Below are 22,487 nucleotides of genomic sequence, written 5' to 3'. Positions count from 1 at the left end.
TTCCCCACTGTGTCGTCTTCAAAAGGGGCTCTGTTGCTGCTCTCGGTTGAGTATATCAGGCTTACAGGCTGTGGGATTCCTCAGGAAAGGCCATGTCTAGCTGGGCCTTTTCAGCATTGTGCTGCTGGACTCCTCCTTGACAATGCCTCAGGAAAGCCGTTTAGCAGGTGGGGTTGAAATGGGCTCAGTGTAGCTCGCTAACCACAGCCCTGTGTGTGCGTGTGTGTGTAATTGCATTCTGGCTGAGGGGAGTACTCCACCCCAGCTATGTAGCTACGGCTAACCATCATCTCCATGCTAATGTGGACTGACAGCTCTGGAGGAGAGAACATGGCAATCCACTGGCAGGGAGGCAGCTGAGAGAGAGCCAGTGATTTAACACGGCTAACTGCTACAGTTAGCCAGCCATCAGCATTCAGCCAAAATAGAGAGCTACCAAATAGCCTCTCAGGCTACCATTGTAATAATAAAACAGTCCTGAAGCCCTCCCTGACAGGATGCCTGAGAGCAGGCTGCTTGAAGTACACTGCTACTACACACAGCCACTACACAGGCAGGTTCTCACTTACTTGCCAGTGTTTGCTTTCACCCCCCTACTACAGATTAACTAGAAATAGCTATTACAGCCCCCTGAGGGGCCAGACCTGGCAATCAGCACCACAGTTAGCGCCGCCGCAACGGCAGCTTTAGCCTGGGACAGCCAGGGAGAGGGAGGCTGAGGTGAAAATTGTACTGTGTGTTGGTGAGGAGACCTGTTTCATGTTTGTGAAGGCTAACCCTAACCCTAAGAAAACAGGGAGAGAGACTGAGACAGACACAGAGAGAGAGAGAGAGAGAGAGAGAGAGAGAGAGAGAGGGGGATGACTGTTGGCAGGCGAGGCGAGGGGCTTGACGACGGCAGTCCTCGACGGCGGCCTGTCAACTGGTGAGGAGCCGCCAACTGACAGGGCAGCTGCTCTTGTCGTCAGCTTCAACACAAACACCAGGGCTGATTACACTGCGCCGTCGTCACGGCCCTATTAATCACCTAATGATGAGTTACCACGGCGACCGCTGGGCCGTTTCCACTCGCGGGCGTGTGTGCACGCGCAGACACACATACTCTCCCTCTCTGGGGTTATCTTGCACGCAGCCACACACACACTCCTCACCACTCGGCCAAAATACATATCACACCCCTCTGGTGTCTACATACACAGCCTAGAGGGGCGAGGAATGGCAAAATATTGACCGAGGTATTATTTGATACCAGAGCTCTAATCCTCGCTCTGCTGGACCTCCTGAGACGAAGCAGTGCGTCCCGCTCGGATCACGCACCCTCAATCAAAAACCGAGCAGCGTTCAGGAAGCGTTCAAACGAAAAGGCTGCTCTCGACGGACGTGCTGAGGCTGCTTCTCTCCGTCTGAGCACCTTAAAACGAGGGAATTCAAATCAAATCAAGGAACCAGGAGTCAAGTGACTCCAGCCGAAACGTGAGCCGCAGAGACGGAGGAAATGAAATGGGGTAACGTATCGCTGTTTAATGACTGGAGAAGCCGCCGCTCAGTCGACGCCGCCGCCACTAACAAAAGCGCTAGCCTCAACCGCCACCTGGCCTGTGAATAATGCTGTGAAGGGCCAGGTGAGGCTTGCAGCTATTACCCATCAATCACGGGGGCAGGACCCTTTGAAAGATACCAGCTGTCTTAATGGAAAAGAGAAGAGGCGGGGCGGGGGGTTGCGGCTGTAGGGAAGGCTAGCCGAAGGCAGCTAGTCTGATCCAACATTAGTGCAATGGGGTGGAGGGCTAGCAGCCAGCCGTGCCTGGACAAAATACATTTCTCTTTTCCAAAAGCGTCTAAATTAGACCTTTGGCCTGAGAACCGCACAGTTCTGTCTCTATTAACACATCATCCCCCACAGTGGCCACACAGCAGGTCTCCATTACAAACACTGAGGGTTCTTTTTTTTCTGGTCTCTCCCCCCCCCCCCCCCCCTCTCCCTTTTTTATCACTCCCTCCTTCTCTCTTTCCCTTTCTCCACTGAGCTTTTAAGGAACCATGTTTTATTCATTCAAATCACTCCCACATTACTCAAATACACATTCGCATTCTCTGTGTGCTTGCCATCAGAACCTAGCTCCGGATAAACACCCAATTGGCCAGGTTGAGCCCAGATGAGAAGCTGCTGGGGAGGCATGGCAACCAGGCTTCTCTAATGGACTAATTGATTATTAAGGGTTATGAACTGTTTGATGATTCAAGTTGCAGGCACATGAAATAACAAGGCAGGAACATGTGCTTTTCTCTGGGCCAGTCGAGCCACACGGTACCTGAGGAAAAGCAAGAGCCAAAATGGTGCTATCGAGACGCGACGATGGAGACCGAATGACTCTAGAGCTTATTCAATCAGAGAATTATGAAGCAGCCAAGTATTTGATTGGCTAGGATGAGGCTGGCTTTGCAGAGGGATTGCATTAAACACTCACACGAATACTGATTAGTAGAACAATGTTAGCACGATCACACATGCAGAGGTAACGGTGACTGAACCTGACGCGAATCAGACCGTGGGTCCTCCGTCACTGGCCGTAAGGATGTTCATATAGCGCAGAACACGTTGTGTCACTTTCAACACTTTACCTCAGACTAATCTAAGCTGATATCCAACCTCCTGAAACACCAGCACAATGAAAGCCTCTGCTGGAGGCAAAGGAGGCAGGGAGGAGGGGGCACTTCAGAGGGTATTCTCAGTGGTCTCTCTCCCTATCTCTCTACAGCTCCCTGTGCTTTGTGTTACCTGGTGAATCATAGCCTGTTTTCTTCTCTGAGCGCCCCCCCCCCCCCCCCCCCCCCCCCCGCGCCCGCCACCTCCCTCTCTCTCTCCTCTCTCTCTCTCTCCTCTCTCTCTCCTCCTTTGGTTCTCCTCTGGCAGGGCAAAGACACTTGTCTGCTCCACTTGTTCCTTGAATTCACTGACGAGCAACCGTCTTCCTTCCTCTGCGGGCGCTACATTCTCTGAAGCCCTATTTATAGTCTCCATACAGTATGTTGGTTCAGAGGTAGCAGAGGAGCAGGGGTTGATAGCTGGAGGCATTAAAACATGCAACATTTACACATGCCTTGAGACTACTGAAGTCAAGGAAAATGTCTTCTTTTTTTCGACATAGATGGTAAACCAAGAAAATATATGGAATGGCGACATAACCATTAAAGCTAAAACAACAGAAAATATATATATTTATATATATACACATCACGTGGATTGCCAATCACAACTGCCAGCAGTAGTGTGAACCACAACAAGGTTTTGGAGCCCCACCCAGGCTAAAGCATTTCTTCAGTAAACTTCTAGCCCCTAAATCTCCTTTCCCCCTCAGTGTGTGGCTCTCAGAGATTCAAACAGCCCTGAGGGAACAGCTTCACAGCTCAGCACCTCCATTATCAGCAGCTTGGATTTCCCAGACTAATACCAGGTTGCCTACTACAGAACATCTCTCACCCGATTGAGATTTGTCTGACTGGACCATAACCTCTGTTAGCTATTTTCAGCCGGCTACCTTTGACACAGCTCCTGAGGAGAATGACGCTGTTGTCAGTTGTGGCACTTCACATTTCACTAAAAGATGAGGCTCTCACATGTAGTGGTGGGTAATGAAGCATTTGTCTAGAGGATGGGAGGTCTGTGACAGAAACCAATGCTTGGTGAAATCTGACTACCTTTTAATTACCTTTCAGCACAGAACTGGGAGCAGGTTTTGTAACATGAAGAAGTCTGATCTAAAGAGCTTTTAACTATCTTTGTGGCACTCCTTTGACAGGAAATAAGGCTATGGTTGGAAGATTTGAAAACAGGTGTGCTTGAATTATAAGAGGGAAACACCTTCACATCAAAACAGCGTAGCGTAGTTCTAGGACCGTACGTTGCTTATGCAAAATATTAGAGATTCATGTTACAAAACTACCAAGCTATTTTATCACTGCTAGAAGACAAGTCTACCTCTCTCTTAAAGGAAGCCCTCAGAGGGTTAGCTCTCACACAGGAGAAAAAGGAGAAGGAACTATTTTTCTTTGCTAATCAGATATGGTGCATATTTATCGCCTAATCATTTTTGGGGGGGTTGTTTTTTTGTTACCCTTGTGTACGTCGTACAGGAAGACTCATGAGATTTTGAATATTCAAGGTGTCAATCTCTCCCCATTTTCTTAGCTCCTCAGCTCTTAAAAATACCCCCCCCCCACCCCATCTGTCTATCAGCTTAACGATCCCATCCATCAAGCCCATACGGACTGGTAGCCCAAATGAGAGACAAAGAAAATGTATTCATAACACTGTCCTACATCCTCCAGCTACTTTAATCATAATGCAACACAATGTTGCTGCTCCAACAACAACTGAGGGAGGCAAACAGGAATAGATCAGGCTGACAGATAAACAGCGTCATGGTTTCAAACTGACAGCATCGGCAAGGGGGGGGTGGAGGGCAATTGGAGGAGGACGTCTTGGAGGGTAGATCCCAGAAACAAAGCCATTAGGTCAGCACGCAAAACTATTTTTCCGCCTAAATTATGTATCTATCTGGTTGTGCCCTCCTCTCCAATCCTTGAGCAGATGGCCGGGGTGGGGTAAGGGGGGGTGGGGGGGGGGGACAAGCCCGGCATTCAAAAACGCACACTCAACTCGCACACAAACCACGACCAGGGCCAAAAGCACCTCCACCCAAGATACCACAGGATGGTATTACCTCTAATTAGGGAGGGCTTTTGTTTCGGGGGACGGGGGACGAACGGGCTGCTCCTGAAGCTGCTAACCTCCAACACCGCCAGGCAACTGGCTTTAAAAACACGACTAGATTATTTAGGAACCACATCCTTTGTCTGTAGGCCAGCCTCCCAGCTCATGTCAGGCCTGTCTCCACCAAACTAGCACCAGGCCAGAAGGCCTAAAAAGCAAGGATGCGATCACTACAATTACACTGAAAGTGAACGTTTCCTGCTTGTTTGATTAGGGAAGGGGGGAAGGGGGGGGGGGGGGGGGGGGGGGGGGGGTTCAGGGAGAAAGGGAGCAGAGAGAGCGCTAACTTAGGACAGTGTTCACTGTTCCTGCACGTCGTGCTCCATCTCTGGGCAGTGGAGTGGGGACGGGCATCAGAGGAGACAGCACCCTGTGCTGGATTTGTGAGGGGATGACATGAATCATGGGTCTGGGAGAACTCTGCAGGCTCCCACAGCCCTTTAAACTATAGCCACAGACAAGGCCACGTTGTAAATATCATTGTCAAAGCGTTTCCTTTCAGTCCAAAAAAAGCTGCCTTTGGAGGGGGGGGGGGGTAGGATGAGCAGGGTGGTGGGGGTAGGAGGAGCAGGGTGGTGGGGGTAGGATGAGCAGGGTGGTGGGGGTAGGAGGAGCAGGGTGGTGGGGGTAGGATGAGCAGGGTGGTGGGGGTAGGAGGAGCAGGGTGGTGGGGGTAGGATGAGCAGGGTGGTGGGGGTAGGAGGAGCAGGGTGGTGGGGGTAGGAGGAGCAGGGTGGTGGGGGTAGGAGGAGCAGGGTGGTGGGGGTAGGATGAGCAGGGTGGTGGGGGTAGGAGGAGCAGGGTGGTGGGGGTAGGAGGAGCAGGGTGGTGGGGGTAGGATGAGCAGGGTGGTGGGGGTAGGAGGAGCAGGGTGGTGGGGGTTAATGAAAGCTGCTGGAACAGGCAGGACCTGAGCTCTGAGTCTCCCTATCCTCTTAGGACAACTCATAAAACATGCATTGACTGGGACTGTAACAGCAGCAGCATTTTAGCACAACCAACACAGTGTACTACAAACACACGCAAACACACACAAACACACACATGCAGACACACGCAAACACACACACACGTGCAGACACACGCAAACACACAGATGCATAATTATACACAACACACTAACATGGGTTACACAATTATGGTTACATAGTTGCGCCAAGCCTGAAATCCATGCATAGTGAGACAAGCACATTCACAAACAAACCTTCAAATACATTCTGACGGTGAGAGGAGAATCAGGCGTGTACAGAACCCACCAGAGCCGGGCTCTCAGAACAGGGTTTGGGGTGTTGGAGAAACAGTTTCGTTTCTGTGTGGCGTACAGTAGCCATCAGCAGATTAACTCGGCCTGTTCATGTGTGAAATGGAGACTTGATCCCTAACTGATAGTATGCTGTGCCTACGGCACACAGCCTACAGATTTGTTCATCATTTCATAATGCCCAACAACTGTCATGTATCGCATTACACATCACATCTGTCAATGTGTCAAAAAAAACTCCACAAAAGAAGAGCTTTGGGTTCACAACATAGCTTCCACTGGGAGAAGACATCCCTGCTGAGTCTCCTGCAACAGGAGCCCCAACGCTGGCAGTTGGATGATAAAAAAAGTGCATGAGCGCTGTTAGTTCCTGGAATGCTATTGTTAAACTGAGGTGCTTTGTCAAACTGACTGGCTTCTGGGATATTTCGTCAGAGATAGAGAAAAAAAAGCAATAGATTAAGAAATGGACAACCTGAAGGATGGCAGTCTTGATATACTTGAATGTTTAGCTAACCCAAGCCTACTATAGACAATGTTCAGGGAAATTAATATTTATCTTCTTTTTTTTTTTTCTCTTCATCTGAGGGTTAAACCCCGAAGGTCAGCCAAAGGAGAACATGAATTCCTCTAAAGACGTTTAATGACCACTGCTGCCCACTGCTAGCTCAATGTTACGCGATGCAATAGTTGAGTAATCCTCTGCCTCCTTTGTGTGCATGCACACCATATGCTGCGCTCATGCATAGGAAATCACCCTCAAGTGTCTCTCTCTCTCTCTCTCTCTGCCACGGCTGAGGCAAACTGGGTGGAAATCTGGGAGGGCAGGTTGGGAAGGTAGCTAGCAGCTCTAGCCTTGTTAAAATAGCTTGCCAATGCATCTGCGAGCTTATAAAAAGCCACCGAGAGTCCATTTTGCCACAGTGCTGCATTCATACGGGGTGTATACACACGTGTCAATCGAAATGAGTAGGGCATTGACCGAGCGGAGCAGGCCCCGGTGGTACTGGTGAGGGACTGTATTTGCAGGGCAGGGCCAGACTATATGCTGAGCTGTATAAATGGCTGGAGTGTAATGTGCCTTGACCTTCTCCTATCTTTCTTTCAGCAGCTCCTTACATATATTGCCGTCTCCCCTCATATATCAATTGGGCAAATGGCGCCCTTCACCCCGGTCCCCTCCTATCCCCCCCTCCTTAAAAGGCTGAGGGGACATCTTTGCCCGGCACACTAAACTGACAGGATGCCTCTCTTCCCTCGGAGAGGCACAGGAGAGAAGAGGAGAGAGAGAGAGACAAAGAGAGAGGGAGAGGGAGAGACAGAGACAGACAGAGAGAGAGACAGAGAGAGACAGAGATGGAGAGAGAGAGAGAGAGAGAGAGAGAGAGAGAGAGAGAGAGAGAGAGAGAGAGAGAGAGAGAGGGAGTGGGAGAGAGAGGGGAAAGGGGGGGATGGGGCTCTTCTACACAAACGCTGCAATGAATAATTATGTTTTAGAGAGGCCCCTCCCCCCTCCCCCTCCTCCCTCCCCCTCCTCCCTTTATTAGCATCAAACAATAATTAATGGGGAACACGGGGGCAGTGGAAAGGCTGGCGCTTTGCTTTTCAAAACAAGGGGGTCAATATGCCCTTCAACCCCTGTTTCTCTTCCTCTCCAGCTATCCATCTCCACACGATCACACCGAGAGACAGATCATCCCTCTGAAAACATGCCCTTAGTCTTATTTATGATGCCAGGCGTTGCCCTGCTTGAGAAAAGACTACATTCCTGCTACAATCAGCAGAAGGTCCGTATCAGTGAACGCAGCACTTCCCCGTCTTCGCCAGCCTCCTGGAGCCCATCCCCCCCCCCCCCCCCCACCTCAACCAACAACTCAATAATGAATACGAAATCCCTCCTAATACACGTCCCTGGAATCTGAAGGAGACAAAGATATCTGGGCCTATCGGAAAGCAGCGACTCGATTGCATTTTGCCCAGACCCCCCCTCTGCCCCCAACACACCAACGGGGCAAGTGGTCTACATCTCTGATCAGCAGTACAGAAGCCAGTGCTGATCAAATCAGATTTGCACTAAAGAGATCCATTGATCCTGGCACTCATCTGTGAAGATGGGGTGGGAGGGAGGCAGCTGCTAGTTCAATAGCAGGGATCGGAAGTGCCTGGAGGACTCGCCATGTTGAGCGAGTATTTCCCGGGCAGAGACGAAAGGCGGTCGGTGTGCACAGCGAGGACTCGGAGCTGGGGGCGAGCGCCGGGGAGACGAGCGACCAAGGTGTTAGGAAGCAGGAGTAATTGCGTTTCCGCAGTCATCGTGTAATGAGTCAACAGGGTGAATCACAAATCTTAACTGGTTCAACACACACTGTCTTGATACCGTCTTCACTTCAGTATGGTTGATTAATGAAAACGCTAGCCAGCAGCACCTTAACCGCTAAGGCGACTGCTCAAGCATGTGAGCAGGACTGATACAATAAAATCCCCACTTTATTGATTACAATTGTAATAAACCGCTGTTGCAAAATATTGATGTTTGGATTATTGTGCCTTTGCGATGTGATCGCTTCATTGTGGTGGGTGCTGATGCTAAATAACATTGCTTGTATGCAACAATGAGAATCTTCATGCAAGATGACCTTTTACAATTGAAGTGCTTGGCCTTGGTTTCAGAAACAACAGCAGAAGACAACATCCATGCCTGTAGAGCGATATGACCCTCAGTTAAACAAAAGGGATTCACATACTTGCACATGCCTCAGTTATGCCACTGCAGTATGAGAAAAAGCAGTCGCCTAAACACAAACACAGCAACACCACTCCCCTCTCTCTCTCTAATAACCTTGGGCTGACTATCAGTGTCATTACTTTATGGGATAGTATGGAGTGTATTAATAGAATCCTCATTTCTCACTAGCAGTCTGTAACAGCTCCATTTCAGCCCCGCCCCACCCCCACATCATTAAATATTTATCCTGGCAGAGTGGCGGATCATACCGAGGTGATAAGAATTTAAAAATCCAAATCTCTGCTTTTCTTTTTTTCCTTTTTTTAATACCCCTCCTCTCCCCACCCCCCACCCTCCTCTCCCCACCCCCCTTTCCCCACACCCCACCCCTTCCTCACAACAAAGAGCCCGTTTATTCAGTGGGATTATCTACAAGTGTTTCTTTAATCAGCGAGCAGCAGAACTGTAGAAATCCCTCCACAACACTCCCAAGGGAACACCTGTATCTGTGAAGCCTATCAGGAGAAAGATCTCCTACTCCACCAAGGGGAAACTGTGGGTGTGTTGGTGAGGAGGGTGCTGTCTGCAACCACCTTGTTTTGATGCTTAAGAATCTGATATCAAAGGACTCCATTTTGAAGTGCAGTTAACCAACCAAGGCCCCTTGTTAGACTGTTAAAGGCTTCCTTCCACTTCATGACCCTGGTGTTGTTCTTGTGGTTTGGGCTGTTAATTATTTTTTTTTTCATCGCTGAATGTTGAACGATAAGACGTGAGTAATGGCTTAGAGATTTTGTCCTTACTTAGGAAACGGTTCTTTCAATATTTGCGCAAGCTGTGGATGTTGAATTTTGTGCAAAGTGTTTGTTTTGCCTCACAGGATGATGTTGGAAAATCAAGTTCAGAAAGAAAAGAAATTCAACTTGTCACAAAAACTAAAACAACTTGGCCTAACACCCAATCAATCAACCCTTCACAAGGTGATTTATTCAACAGTATATAACGTCAGCATGTCACCCCACAAAATGCCCTTCAGGTCATGTGGCTGAAGGCTCTGAAGGTGGAAAAAAACTAGTTTGAACATGTAACCAGATACCCTGTGTTCTCAGGCCTTTGGTTAGCCCTAAAGGCTTTAGGTCGAAAACGAATGAATATATAAACATGAAATAAATATTACAAATATGTTAAATGGCTCTTTGGGTTAACAAACAGTGCATAGCAAAGCAGGAGCATTACTGTCAACCATGAATACATTGAGTTCTTTGGCTGCTCTAAACCAAGAGTCATGCTCCAATAAGCAGATTGAAACACTTTCAGCATCTGTTGTCTGTAAGTCTTCCTTTGTCTTTGGGTGCACTACGTTAGTTCATGATTTCTTCAAGATGCCCCTCATCTCAGAGTGTGGATTTGCATGTGCGACACGCTAGCTGGTGGCGAGACAAAACCAAAGCCCATCGGAGCTTTGAGGTCTTATTTTCACTCTGAAGTCTGATCAAGAGAAACCGGAGGAGGGTTTTACTTCGGCGTATCAACGCCCCGGCCTGCTCTTGTTTACATATCTGAATTGTGCAGTCATCTCTACTCTGAGAGAAACACCGCCAGCTAAATCAATGACTCTCCACCGCAGACGAGCCTTTCGCTGATTGCTTCAGCTCCCCTCACCAATCGAGACCATTAAATCCTCTTCCGAATGAACACTAGTTAACTTAAACATCGACACACATCGAGCTTAGTCATTAGCGTGTCTTTAAGGGGAAAAAAATGGAATGATGCGCCCGCTTAGAAAGATCAGCCCAGCCATACTGCCTAGGGCGGCTCTTACCATCCACCCAATTATCTCAAGGAATACGGACGACAAGGCTCCTCAGTGGATCACATGGAAGGTACTATTATAATGACACGTGCACTGTCTGCCCCAGTGTGCTCTAACTGGACCCGTCCAGTCTCCCAGATAACAAAAGGATAGCAGGCAGCAGTTGGTATTAGTGCAGTGAACAAGCTTTGATTCTCCACAGAGTCAAAGTTGAATTGCTACATCTCGCCTACGCGGCCGCACTCAAAGTGATGAGCAAAAGCTTGTCGAATGCAGGCATCTAGTGGATTCTGCAGAACATAAGGTTACAATAACAAGGTTGCGTGAACCAGGGTAAGTAGAAACAGTTCCTCTTCCACTTGTGTAAAACAGCTCAACAATAGGACGCCTACATTTCAGTTTAAGTGATGAGGACAAATCTTTTTGTCCAGATGGGTAGGCTGCATTTTCACTATCCATGTTGCTATGGTGACAAATGAAAAAAGGAACGACCCCAGAGGACTCATCGAATGAGTGGGGGACAACTGGTCAATATGATCTCATTGTGTGGACAGCTAATATCTGCCCAGTACTACTGGGTAACGGTTTGAGGCTTAAGCAATGCAGGGATCTTCTTATGTCTTTTAGTCTTATGCTGCTAATCTGTCAATGATCTTGCTCAGTGTGCTTTTAAGGTCGCTGATAATTAAGGTATCAAATACCCTTTGTTGAATACAAGTTAAAACAACAGAGGCAGTCTTGTATTTAGTGTGACACCGTCAAACAAAGGAATTGACATTAAACCTGATATAAATCCATAACTGCAAACTGATCATTTGATGCCTATGGATGATATCCTTTTACGTTCAAGACATAAAATTATGATTTATAAAAGCAAAAGGGGAAGTTAACTGGAGACAGAGACTAGAGAGTAAATATACATATTTTACTAGGGTAGGCTGCTGTTGACACTGGTAAAGATAGATTCAGGAGGGTTTCACTGGCTTAACCTACACGCATCGGTTTGGTTTTATTCATTTCTTTAACCGTGACAATAATCACAGCTTCTCATTAGATGAGTAACTAAAAAGCAGCCTTAATGCTGAGTTTGACTAGTGCTGCTACACAACTGGTAAAACACAGGCAAGATCAATGAGTAAATTTATCAGCAAATATTACCATTCACTGCCTGGCAAGTAATCATTAAGGAGCGGGGCGGATGCATTATTCATCAGGCCAATGTATAATTCAGACTTAACAGCAGATTCTATGCATAAATAAAACTGTGATACATTCATCCACATTAAATGTTTACTCACTCAAATAGGATATGAAAGCATGCATACATCCCTGCTGATTCTTTAGAAATCTGTCATTTGATTATTTGTTTTCAAGGGTGATGATGTAGAGCCACAGGATGCGTGTTACACCACGAGAAGGAACGACCTGGCAGCTCTGCTTTCATCAAACACCAAACACACACAGACAACTGATATACACCATTACTAATGATATCATTTACTCTGTCTAAAGACGAGGCTGTGTTTGTCTGTTAGGGTGTGGTTAGCTGTGCAATTAGCCTGCAAGATGTAGCGCAGCATCCGACCCCACGCTTTGTCGCAATAACTAAATGAAACTGGAGCGGTCAATAAAAAAATAACTATATTACCACCCTGTCATGTTTCCCTTCTATTCTCTCTCCCATCTCATGCGGACATATTTCACCGTTTATGTACTGTCATTTCATCTCCCCCACTCTCCCGTGATAAAGATCAGAGGTGTTTAAATTTCATAGCATGATTCCACTCTCACGGTGACACTGGTGAAGGCATGACCGCTCCTCTTGTGTAACGGCCCCCATCAGAGGGGCCGTCAGTGGAGGGGACATGGAGACAGGGGGTTAGTGGAGGGGACATGGAGACAGGAGGTTAGTGAAGGGGACATGGAGACAGGAGATTAGTGGAGGGGACATGGAGACAGTGGGTTAGTGGAGGGGACAAGGAGACAGGAGGTTATTGGAGGGGACATGGAAACAGGGGGTTAGTGGAGGGGACATGGAGACAGGGGGTTAGTGGAGGGGACATGGAGACAGGAGACAGGGGGTTAGTGGAGGGGACATAGAGACAGGGGGTTGTGGAGGGGACATGGGGGAGGTGGATACATGGCTGCAGTGGACAGGCAGTGGGGACAGAGGCTTTATCTGTCAGTCTTCAGAAGGCAGGCAGGCCTGTGGGGACCGTCATTCCACTTTATGACCATGCACTGAATTAACACGGCCAGATGTCCCTCACTTAACATGTGTGAAAGTGCCCTCCAAAGAGCTCAGCTGCTTTAAGGTTGGAGAGTAAAGGAACATTTTTCAATTATCCTAAATTCCCACTATTCTCTCCACTATTGGCGGACGTTAATTTAACGCAACTCAAGTCATTTCTCTATGCACACAAGAAGCAGATCCAATTTTGCAAGACAACCCCAAGCTCTTCTCCACATTCTCAGTGACCTTCAACCCAGTCCATACCCCCCCAGGAGAGAAACCCGCCTGGTTCTTGATCAGACTGCTTAAGATCACGTTAAACAGGCTGATGTGGTAAGTAGGTTAAACAGGAGGTTATTGCAGTAAGTATTGTAGAAACAACAGTTGATCAAGAGAAGTTAAACATAAGTCTATGCGATTATTCTCCATTACAATACCAAACCCACTCAACTGTGTTAATACTACAATAAAGAGTAACAGCTAAGCAAAGACTAAATAAGGAAATGGGAATAGTTTTAATGGCACGATAATTATATTCTTATTACACAGGCGCATGAGCTGCCTAATGAAGTGCGAACAGAGGCTGTACTTAGACCCATCTTTACTGACCATATAAAGAGATGTTACAATACGCATACTGTACAAACTGTTAAATAAATCACCCAGCAAGATAGTCGACAAGGACACTGGGTCAAAGCCATGTAAGCACAGGCTACTCCATCGAGAGTTTGAAAATCCATCTCTCAGAATCAAAGAGCTCAGAAATTCGACATCAGTCTTCAAGCTTGGTGCCTCACTCTGAGTGGAGGATGAAATGGGCACCAACAATGCCGTGGAAGCCATGACTGCTCATTGATTTTCCGCCTTCCTTTATGACCTGGCGGCTCTCAGATTTCTGGAGTGAGGGAAGAGGGGTGGGAGGGGCATCTGAGTGGGGTGGGGGTTTAGAAAAGCAGCAGTCAAGAGAGACCGGGTTTAACTTCAACTGGGTTTTTTGTTAGAGCGTGTTATAAAAAAATTGAATAATTGAATTCTAAACAAAGACAATATTCCGATCCAGTGAACTCAATACACCAAAAACAATGAGGATAGGGGGGGGGGGGGGCCAACATCAGATCAATTACAACGGCTCTTTCACTGATTCCTTACACGTCACATCACGCTGTTCAAAACCAGAGACAAAGACAACCACTAGTCTTTTCAATGCGCCGATGAATTGCCATCACACACACACACACAGAAATGCAGTGTAATCCCAGTACTATCATGCCAGTAGATTAACCAACATTTCAACATTGCCCTGTCAACATTCAGCTGCCTCCAAGCAACAACTGAACCGTTGCAACCCACTTTATGAAGAATCTGTGTCTGTGTGTGTGTGTGTGTCAGGCTGGAAACAGCCCCTTTGATCTGTCTATCGTCCCTCTGATTCCATCGAGGTGAGACTAGGCTCGCAGCCTCCTCTGGGACTGGACGGCTGTGCGTTTCTGTTATGATGAGAAGTTACTCTCTGGCATGTCAAGTCATTTACTAAGGGGTTCCTCACGCTTCCTTGAATGGACAGGGCATGTACAAACAAAGATCATATTGCACTGAGCATTATATTCCCACTTAGATGCCATCCAGGACTATGGGCCCCACAAAGACAGAGCTTAATGCCCGTAATGCCATGAATTAAAGATGGCATATCAGCCACTGTATCCATCTCTTGTCTTGCAGTGCTTTATCATTCCCTCACTGCAGCCCTCCAAAGCTCTTGTATACAACCCTATTAAGGGGATTGACCACTTCCTCTCTAATTCAGTTTTCTGTAGTGAAACTACACTGATGTCTTACCTCTAGGGAGAATGTCTAAAATCGTACCATGTTTCCTCTGTAGAACAAAACCAACGCTTGGGCCTGTGTGCTTTGCCTTACAATTCAAACCAGAGTAATGCGGAGATCATATATTTGAGTGTTTAAATTGACCTATTATGTTTAGACAGTGATCCATGAGGCTTGATCGAAGCCATTTATTCTAATTACCATCACACTAATAGGAATGTTATCATGTGTAGTAGTGATGGTGTCCATGTTGCTAGGACGACAGGCCTACGTGGCCACTGTATCAACACCTCAATGACAGGAAATGGGCTCTTATGTCATAAAACTAGCCTTCTTGAGTCATCAGTGAGGTTAAGATACTTTGACCACATACTGAACAGGAATTTTAGCGTTAGATGTTGTTGACATCTCACTGGAGAATAAAGCAGGCGTTTTGAGGTTTCCAATCTTTGCTATAGAGTCGCTGTTAATATAGCACAACTGTAAAATATCTGTAAAATACAACAATCTGCCCAAAGTATGTCGGATTACAGACTTCCATTTTACAATTCAATGAGTCAATCTGATAACCACATGAACCTTTGAACTCCTGGAAGAGCACTACCTAAGAAAGCACTGCAACGCCAAAAGATGCTGCTACAGTAACAGAAGAAAAATATATAAATCGACAGACATCTTAAAATCCTTCATATGTGCACATTCCTTATACACATACAGAGCACCTTTATAGAATTCAGGAGAGAGAGAGAGAAAGTCTGTCTTTATCTCCCATCCATTATCTCCCCGGTCCTTGTGCCATGCATTAGCAGGAGTGTCGCCCCACTCAAGTAGATTAATCACATCTGAATCATTAAGCTAGAGGTCACTTCTGTTAACAGGAGACGCACACAAAATGCCCAGGGAAACTGGGGACATTGAAGATTAGGCCTAGCACTTGAGAATGAGCCTTACATATTAACATCAGATTTCTTTCCCCTTTTAAAGAAGAGTGGGGTGCTTTGTGTTTATGTTAGCAGAGGTTTATAAACATGGTACAAACAGACAGCTGCTTTACCTCGTTTGACTTTCAATCTAAAAGAAACAACAAAATCGTTGACGGTCAAACAAACTGACCGCAGTCACATGACAATTAAGTATTTGACCCATCTTACAGCAATTTGAGTAAACAGGCACATCCCCACTACACATGAAAAACACATCAGATAAGCTGACTATGAGACAAATACTGTAGTCTGCTTTCAAATCCCTAACCCCACCCCACCCCCATCCTCACAATTACAATTAGTCATTTAGCAGACGCTCTTATCCAGAGCGACTTACAGTAAGTACAGGGACATTCCCCTGCCGTCCAGGGACATTACACAGCCGTCCAGTCCCAGAGGAGGCTGCGAGCCTCCATCTCCTCTTGCTCTTTTCACTACAAGCACACACCACACCCCCATAGTGGGAGCTGCATGTGCTTAGGGCAGAGTTCATAGCCTCTGAGGTGCTGAAGAGGGAAGTCAAGTTAATTTGGTGGTCCTGCACAAGTAGGCTACTAGTCTAGCAGGCTCGCCATAACCTATACTGTTTTTTCAGTTTGCTTGTGTAAACAGTGCTTCATCAATGTTTGACATAAGTAGTACACAACATACACAAATGGCCTACCATATATGGAAAACTCGAGCAGTTTCACACAATGATAGACGTTTACTTTTAAAGAATCGTCATCAAAGAGCACTGAACACATTTTGTTTTTTTGGTTTGTTTTGATGACAAAATATAATTAGGCCTAAACTACATTGTTAGCAAGCGTCTTAAGTTTAGCCCGAACTTGTTATGTTTCCATGATGCATCTTTATATCCACATTAATCTCATTTTAAAAACGCTTTAAAGGCTAGGTCATAGGGGTTTCTTGAAGGTCTGTTTCACACTCCAGTGAGCTCAGTGGAAAAGCCAAGTTTTACAACAATGCAGCCAACTTTCAGCTCGCTCCAACAGTCAAAAACATTTGACTTGAGGTCACACGCGCTTCCCCTTTCAAATGTTATCAAATTTGAATAACTTCTAGTAAACATCATTTGTAAGTCGTGATGTAATCATTATTATAATCAACATTCCATCTCTTTATCCCCCCTATACATCTCCCCCGTCCTACTCCCCCATCTTTTTTTTTTGGTATGCACTACTCACCCGCCAGTCTGAGGATCTAGAGTTCCAACGAGTGCCGCAAACAACTTCAAAAGGCAATCCTTGCCAGATATGACCCGCCGAACTTCTTGGCCCGGACCAAATCCAAGAATCAGGACTGAACAATATAACATAGACACTTTATCCTTTACAGAGCCTCTGCTAGTACAGAAGGACGAGCACTTGCTTCAACAAAAGACGATCTCACTTTACTAATATATACACGTACAAATCGCCGAGGCACTCTTTCCGAAGACACACGGCTGCTTTGATTCCCTTTCGCCGTGTTGTTGCTGCTGATACTGTTAATATGAAAAGAATACAGCTAGATTCAGTGTTGTAGTAGGGTAGGAAATCAGTGAGTTCGCCGTTTACAGGCTCCGCTTCCTTTTTCCACACGCGCGCGCGCTCTCTCCCCCTCGCTCCCCCTTTCATATGAACACACTCCACGTTCTCTCTATCGCTCCCTCGGTCTCTGTAACCCCCCCTTCAGCTGTTCAACAGACGCATCCACATGGCTGACCTAGTCTTTCTTTATCCAGACACTAGTGAAGGAGAATTACCCCCCTTCCACCCCCCCCCACCCCCCCACGCAAAAAAGGAGCAAAACAAAAACATGGACTGGATTCAAATTACCGTCGGGACAAAGGAACGCCAATGGGTATAGTGATTGATGGTTACCCATTGGGATATGGTGTGTTTGAAACTGCATCGGTAAGCAAGATGTTCAAACACGAAGTAGATCCCGACGAGATCAATGGTTCACTAACATAGCTGCAGTAAGGAATATTAAAGTACCACTGACGAGGCGCTGCAACAGCATCACGCCAATAAAACTACAGTCCTCAAATTAAGCCACTACTAAACGAGTAAGCTCTTTGCATAATCAACCGTTGTCATTACACTCATACACAGGACGTAGATGTTTACGAATTAACATTTCAGACATATGCACTGGACAGGTTGGCCGCATATTGCTAATTTGTCAGTATAAAAACATGAGTACAAACAGAAAGAATAAAAATATTAGGTATGAGATATTCCACTGGCTTTTGCTAAGAGCTCATTTGCATAAGATAATGAATTAATTAGTCAGTCCATCCATTTCGAGTGACAGAGGCAATCCAACAAAACAACATTCTAAAAAGATACAAGAGTCAGACGCCTCTGAGTCCTTCAATAATTGTATGCAAGTTAATTTTGATTCAATGTAATGATTGTAATTATTAAATGACATTTCTCTGCTGAGTTCAAAAAATATGCATTGTTCTCATTACAGAAAAACAAATCATTTTCTCTCAATATAAATCCCTACTGACTTAATAAATCAAATCTGAAAATCTCCCCGCCCCTTTCACAGAGGAAGAAAAAACAATGATGCGCTGTATTAAGTCAGGTCATAAATTAATAGGAAGATTTTCATTTCACAAAACAAGCAGATACATTACATAGTCTAAAACCAGCTCAAATTCCAATTAACCAAAGCAAATACCCAACACGTTGGGCTATTCTGCACTGAGCCCCACAAGGCAGAGAGGCTGTAAGAAATGGATCAATAGGAATTGAGTTGAGGGTGGTATGGGGGTCCTTTATTGTGCTACAAACCATGTTGCCTGTCTTCCTTTCAAAAGAGGAGGAGAGGAGGAGGAGGAGGGGGGGCTCCCTTGTGATTCAGAGTGCTGGCAAACAGTTTGCAGAGAGACCCCGGCTCCCTCTCACACAAGAATAGCAAACCTGACACCATACTCTAGTCTAGTAGGCACCTCCAGTAGCCTTTACAGAGTTAGTGCAGGTTACATTGACAGGGTGTCAATGTTTAATATATTTACACACACCCGAATCATAAAAAGTCTGTTTTTCCATTCTTTTCACATGGCCATGGTTTTAAGAGAAAGGAAAAAACAGCCTGTGACTCCCATATGAACATCCTAAATTAGCAATGTGCCGGAAGCTAACCACTAGCATGACAAGGAACATGAAAATGAACACAATTTCAACCTTTCGAAATATTATGACCAAATTCACGCAAGATCATTTGTCCACAACCCAGAGAGTGCCCTGTGTTCTTTACTGCTAACCATGTCTATAGGTTTGCGGGGCTTAAGTTGACCTGTGACAGCAGTGGGGGTAAATGATCTGAATCCCCTGGCAGTGAGTGAGGGAGGGAGGGAGGGAGGCAGGCAGGGAGAACGGACTGCTCCAGCATGAGCAAGCTGCCTCTTCAACAGATGAGATCCCATTATCAGGCAGACGAGAACTCCACCTCCAGGATTTCACAGCTCCTCTGTTTATCACATGGCTGTGTCAAGTTGGACTCCATTAACCAATAATGAAAGGAGACAACCGGTGCAGTTACAAGCAAAGCACTCCACATTCTACAGGCCTAAGCATGTATCTGGGAAGCTGACTGTGTCTATTCAATTCTGTTCTGCATTCAAACGTCCCATCACAATACCTTTTCCCTGAGCTACCAAGCACTCCCTCCCTCTACAGAATCGGTTACTTTGTGGCTCTTCCTTGGAGTTCAGTGAAAATGAATTGTAACATAGTGGAGCTTTTGCTCCAAAGAGTAAAAATGACACCTTATGTAATGTTATTGTTTCCTTGTGGTATTAAAGGAAAATACCCTGCAAGACATTGAAGAAATGAAAAAAACAAACAAGAAACAGGCCACAGGAAATTGGAAAACAGACTAATATATCAACTGTCATGTTCAAAAGAACAAAGGGAAAACATTTCCTCCTTCTTAAACAAAATACCAGAGTAGCTGCAACCGCAAGTGTGCCACTTCTCCAGACCATCCTCTTTTTTGTCTGCTATCTCCGTACCGAGACGATTCCATCAAGATTTTACCGAACTCTGTTTACATTATTCTCATTAAAAATGAATAGTTAACAAAAGAGGGGGGGGCTCACAAGCTGTGTTTAGTTTTGCCTGATTAGTCCTTACAGTGGAGGGAGAACAAGCTACTGCTTAGAGACACTAGACGAGAGAGAAAGCGCTGGGCAATACAAATAAGTCAGCCAGTAGCTGAAACAAAAAATAAAAAAGGTGACATGGATGAGTGAGCCAAGCTTCTGAGAGACTTGGCAGGGCTCGGAGGCCCTGGCCTCGAAAACACTTGTATCTAGTAACTTCATTTAAAACATACACCAGGGATGAGCAGACAAGTAGAAGTGAAGAGGGGAATAAAAAGGATCCTCAGACAGAAAACAGTCTTGTTAAGCGAGAGGAGTAAGGAGGAGCCTGCTGCAAACACATGACTACGTCTAAAACGATGTAACTAATTAACTTAAAGAGTTGGTATAAAATACAGTCTTGTGATATCCTTTTGTTTTTCTTGTAATAAATCACTCAGTGGGATTTCTTTTTGATTGCGCCCCAACATAAGACATTATGGTATATAAAAAGTCAAGGTGGTTTTTCTCAACCGGATTGAAGCGGTTGTTAAAATGATAACTTTGTCCCTGTCTTTGCCTAGGGTCCCATTCCCACCGGGAACAAAGGCATGGGGGACGGCTGCTTGAATTGACTGTTCCTCACACACAGCACAGGCTGATGGGCCCCTTCTGTTGGCAGGCAGGAAAAGACTGGCTTCAACTAACTCACTGGCCTTTTAGCCTTCACGGTGTCTTTGCAGTACTTTACAAGTTTGGGGAATCCAGAGGGGAAAAAAGGTCTTACACGACTAATTAAAACACAGACCAGCCCAGGGACAGAAAAGGGAAGCAATAAAAATATCCTTCCAGATAATTCCAGACCAAGCAATTCAATAGAGAATAATTCATTACACATGGTCTGAACAAACTAGGCTTCTCGACTGAAACCCAGGTATAGATGTGCAGGGAGGTGTCTACATTTCAACTCAAAATGGTGGCCTACCATCTGAAAAGAAACGAGCACAATGAAACAAGCAACAAAAGAATACAGACAACAACTTTATATGTGGTAGCAAACGACTCTCTGCAAGTGACAAAAGCGGCGATCCAAATCAAGATATGCTTTCAAGACAATCCTGCCAGACAAAGGCAGAAACTAGCCCGTTGTAAGAGACTAATTAGAGCGCTACCTACCTAGCAAGGCTTTATGTGGGATCATGAACACAGTGGTAGTGTGAGGGAAGCCATAGAATGGTATTTCACTTCAGGGCAACTGGTTGAAGGTCCAGGCCTCTACTGCTATCTTGTTTGTTTAGCCTTTCACAGGTCACATTTGCCAAGCACACAACATTGAAACCAAGACACCTGTGTATGTGTGTGTTTATTTGCACTGGCAAGATACAGAAACTCTGGCGGGCAAGACTCAATGTTTTGAAAGATTTGTTAAAAGTATTGTGTATGAAAGAAAATCTCCATAACTGAAGAGTATTCCAGATGGTAGGCAGCCACCTGGTAAACAGATTGATCAACTGGATGAGAAGAAGCCCAGGCGTTTTGTTCCACAACGAAGGAGGTCCACAGCTCATCTGCAGACTTTGAGTTATTTAACACGTTTCTTCATGTTGGTTAATGCGCTTGTCATCAAATAGGACTATGTAAATGAACCCCCGCTTACACAGGACCACGGTGCCTGTGTTTGTATGTCCCACGTAAATCAACCGCTTGTGCATGACAGAACATGCATGTGCACAATCATAGACACACACAGAGAGAGAGAGAGAGAGAGAGAACACCTCAGGTGCTACTTCACTAAAGCTCCTGATTTTCCACGTTCACAGACATTCTTAGAGCACTCACATGGGCTGTCTGTGTCTGTCTGAATCCCCAGGCAAAACAGGCCCACATTCATCCCTGTTGAATAAAAGAGCATTTCAGCTGAGCTCCTGCTCTGAAAACACATTCTGAGGACTGGGACTGTTCCTGCTCCGAGGGGTTGAGAGCTGGGCTGCACAGGGGAAGTTTATGTTTCAGCCTGAGCTTTGTGAACAAAGAGAGAGAAAGAGAAATAAACACAGTGTGCGTTTGATAGTCTCTGGATTAATTATATATATATATATGTAGTTTCATTCCATACATTTTTATATATATATACATATAAAAATGTATGGAATGAAACTACACCCGTTTGGAAGTCACTCCCACGTAACTTTTCAAACTTGCCAATGGCTTCCATGGGCTTTAAATTCAAGGGGAGGGATGGTTTGGGGAGTGATTCCGGTGTGGTTACAGCCTCCAGGCTAATCTGCTCAAATGGCCAGTGTCTGTCTGGCTCCATAAAGAGAGACTGAGCACATGGCTGCCTCACCTCTACAGGCTGCCACCCGATGGACACCAGGGGGAATGACAGCTATCACTGTTGCTGTGCAAAATCTGGTAATTGTGTATCTGAAAATTAACCCTCAATTGCACCATCGACACCACATTGGCTGTCTGACGAGATCAACAGGGAGTCGGGCATGGTTATCATCCAGTCCTGTTTTCATTGTGTTTTGGTGTTATTCAAAAATCAATGTCCCTCCTATTGATGAGCTTGGCTACACGCAGCTCTAATAATGCATCCTTCCAGTTCATAGATTTGTGGTTTGGAGGAGGAGAAAAAAAACTAGTGTAAGGCTAATGTTATCCATTATAGGTCACAGGAATTCAAATCAAACAACACCCAGCTAAAATGAAGAAGGGGAAACAGCTAGGCCCGAAATGTCTGCTGTGATTCATTATTTGTCAACAGCCAAGACACGGGTCGTCGAC

At 45.8% G+C, this 22,487-nt stretch overlaps 1 protein-coding gene across 11 annotated transcripts in view; it reads right to left on the bottom strand.

The window, feature by feature from the left end:
• Positions 1–22,487, bottom strand: part of rerea (arginine-glutamic acid dipeptide (RE) repeats a) — a 107,889-nt gene that overhangs the window by 58,897 nt on the left and 26,505 nt on the right. The window contains exon 1 of one of the 11 annotated variants that reach the window (XM_047039533.1): positions 21,537–21,706. The exons of 9 other annotated variants lie outside the window; for them this stretch is intronic. The gene's annotated coding sequence lies outside the window, so the exon portion shown is untranslated. Of the gene's footprint in view, positions 1–16,803; positions 17,352–21,536; positions 21,707–22,487 lie in introns of those variants that run through there. One more of the 11 variants, XM_047039531.1, reaches the window with a different exon arrangement.

The sequence above is a fragment of the Hypomesus transpacificus genome, chromosome 18, assembly GCF_021917145.1.
Source record: "Hypomesus transpacificus isolate Combined female chromosome 18, fHypTra1, whole genome shotgun sequence".
Lineage (NCBI taxonomy): Eukaryota > Metazoa > Chordata > Actinopteri > Osmeriformes > Osmeridae > Hypomesus > Hypomesus transpacificus.
The sequence above is the reverse complement of the archived record's forward strand: the minus strand, read 5'-3'. Positions and strand labels throughout refer to the sequence as shown.